We start from the raw sequence: 3,550 nt of genomic DNA on the forward strand, positions 1-3,550 counted from the left end.
CCTCCTCCTCCTCCTCTTCCTTCTTCTTCTTTGTAATACTGTGTCACTTCTCTGAGTACAACAGTTTTTTATCTTTGGTCTCAAAATTAGATGCATACTAATATTACCTCAGTTGTCATTATAAAATCTCAATTCATGGGATACAGTCCACACTAATTAAATCAAAATCTGAGCATAAAACTCCAACATCAGTTTTTTATTGTTGTTGATTTTGTTGCTGTTGTTGTTTTTTGTTTTTGTTTTTTTTAATAGGGGATTTCCAAGATCCTGTCATAGCCAAGGCCCCAGTGAGTGTGTGGAAGAGCTTCAGTCTACCCGGCACCAGAAGGACCTGCCGGTTCCAGCCCAGATGCAGCATGGGTGAGACTCTATTCCACTCCCTTGAGACACCCCCACCACCAATCCGCAGCAACGACTCCCCACCCTGCCCGCCAAGTAGGAATTTCTGCCATGTTCTGGGAACTCCCAGATCCAGTCCTAGCCCAGGTGCACTGTGGATGAGACCCTTTCCCACCACTTTGGGACAACACAACATGACTGTGCGGAATACCCCCACACCTCCCACTGTGTGAGAATTTCTGCTGTGTTCTGGGGACCCACAGATCCAGTCCTAGCCCAGGCCTGCTGAGTGTGTGGGAGAGCTTCCTCTCCCCACTACTCCAACTTATCATATCCAGACTCAGTTCATGCCTGTCATAGAGGCCTGGGGTGAAACACTACAGCTGAATCCCTGCAGAGAGAGTAAAGAACAAAGCCACCCAGCTAGTCCAGGAGCAGAATATCTTGCCAGAAGGGAACAATAGGATTGATCTCAAATGGTGGCAACAGGAAGGAGCTGAGCATAGCAGACAGACCCAAGCCAGGCACAGCAGGATAAATCCAAACTACATAGATTTGCACCTGAATTTCAGGAGGTGCTGTTATAAATGCACCAAAACTCTATAACAAAGGTCAGAAGACAGTGCTACACAAAATGACAATGAGAAGGAGCAAAATGCAATCTCAGGCCCCAAGCCCACTCATAACAAGTGCACAGGACACTAACAAAGAATAAATTGGGAACCATACAGCTGAAATCAATGAATCAATGGCTTCTAAAATAAAGAAACAGCTGCAGAAAGGTATAGAGGAACTCAGATTATAAATGAAAAAAGAATTGGCTGAATTAATAGTATCTGCAGTAAAGAATCAACTATAGAAACATATGGAGGAAACCCTATGCCCACACAGAACAAGTGCAGAGACACTAGCTCAGCTGAAAAGTATGAATTAATAGCATCGATAGTAAATAAGCAACAGCAAAAAGTTATAGAGGAACTCAGAGCAGAATTCTTTTCTGAAATAAAAAGAATGCTCTGAACTCATAGAATCTGAAGTAAAGAATCAATTACAGAAACATAGGGAGGAAGAACAATCTAAGGAAAGCACTGCAGTAAAAGAATTAATATCTATTTGTAAAGAAAACATTGATTTAAAAAAAGAGAATAGAAAAATGATGGACTCCTTGAATGAGCAACACAGGAAAGAAATAGATCGCATGAAGCAGAGTCAAAGAGATACACAGGAACTTAAAATCTCAATCACAAGCTTGCAGAAACATTTAGGTGAAAGTGAAGACAGAGTTTCAGATTTGAAGATACTGATGCAGCTAGTGAAAAGGTAAGAAACGATACAAAGATGAACAATATGAGACTAACAGGCATTAATGAGAAAAGAGGAGTCAGTATAAATGACATTAAAAAAAATATGGGCAGAAGTAATAGCAGAAAACTTCCTAAATATGAGAAAACAATCTGACATTCAGGTAACCAAAGCATATAGAATGCTAAGTAACCTCAACCCAATTAAAAACACATAGAGACATATAATAGTCAATATCCCAGAAATCCAGCAGAAGAATAAAAAACCGAAAACTGCTAAAGAAAAGAAGCACATCACATTCAAAGGAAAACTGATCAGAATGACAGTCAATCTCTCTTCATAAACCATAAAAGCAAGAAGAGCATGGAGCAAACTACTTCAAGTCCTCTATGAAAACAAATTACAGCACAGAGTACTATACCCTGCAAAATACTCTCAAGTTTGATGGGGAAGTGAAATACCTCCATGACAAAGAACAACTAAAGAATTTTATGATGACAAGGCCAACCCTACACAAGCTACTGAAAGATGTTCTAGAGAGGGACCAAAATATACAGAACTCCATGAATGAGAACAGAAGAAGCCAACTAAATAGGGCAAACAATTAAACACGGGAGAAAAAGAAGTATATAATACCAGGTAAATGACATGTCAATTGTAAGTCAATACATCTCAATTGTACCCATCAATGTAAATGGACTCAATTCACCAATTAAGAGAAATAGCATGGCACAGTGGATTAGGAAACAAAATCCAACAACATACTGTATACAAGAAACACATTTGACTCATGAAGATATTCATAGGCTGAAAGTCAAAGGATGGAAAACAATAATACATGCCGCAGTACCTCAGAAAAAAGCAGGTGTAGCAATCCTATTCTCAGACAGTCTCAACTTCAAACCAAAAATGATCAAATGAAATAAAGAAGGCTGCTATATTCTGGTTAGGGTAAAATTTCAAGAGGAAGAGGTAACACTCATAAATACGTATGCACCAAACACAGAAGAACCCAACTATATAAAGCAAATCTTAATGGACATGAAAATTCTAATATGCAAGACAACAGTCTTAACAGGGCATGTTAACACCCCCTTATCCCAAAAAGATAGGTCAACCAGATAAAAACTTAGCAAACAAATAATAAAACTGAAACAGAACTCAAAACAAATACACTTGGTGGACATGTCCAGAGTATTCCAACCAAACACAGCTCAATACACATTTTTCTCAGCTGTACATGGGTCATTATCTAAAGTAGACCGCATACTTGTCCATAGGTCATGCTTAAGTCTAGGCAAGAAAAAAAATTATCCCATGCATATTATCTAAACAGAGTGCAATGAAACTGGACATAAATGACAAAAGAAATGAGAAAAACCCAAAATACATGGAGATTAAATGACACCCTACTCAGCAGCCAATGGGTCACAGATGAAATTAAACAAGAAATTGAACAACATCCACAATTCAATGAAAACTCAAGCACAACTGATCAGAATTTATGGGATGTGATGACAGCAGTTCTCAGAAGGAAATTCATAGCTGTGAACTCACACATTAGAAAAACAGAACGGGAACACAACACCCTAATGCTGCACCTCAAGCAACTAGAAAAGGAAGAGCAAACCAAACACAGAGCCCAAAGATGGGAAGAAATCATAAAGATTAGAGCAGAAATTAATTCAATTGAGAAAAACAAAACAATTCAACAATTAACAAAGCAAAAAGCTGGTTCTTTGAAAGATTCAATAAAATCGATAAGCTCCTAGCTAACTGCATCAAAAGGAGGAAAGAAAAAATTCAAATACAAGCAATAAGGATTGAAAGTGTGCAATTACCACAGACCCAGTGGAAATTCAGAAGATTATAAATAGCTACTTTGAGAATCTTTATTCTCACAGAATAG

Source organism: Octodon degus, unplaced genomic scaffold, assembly GCF_000260255.1.
Source record: "Octodon degus isolate 3935 unplaced genomic scaffold, OctDeg1.0 scaffold00020, whole genome shotgun sequence".
Taxonomy (NCBI): Eukaryota; Metazoa; Chordata; class Mammalia; order Rodentia; family Octodontidae; genus Octodon; species Octodon degus.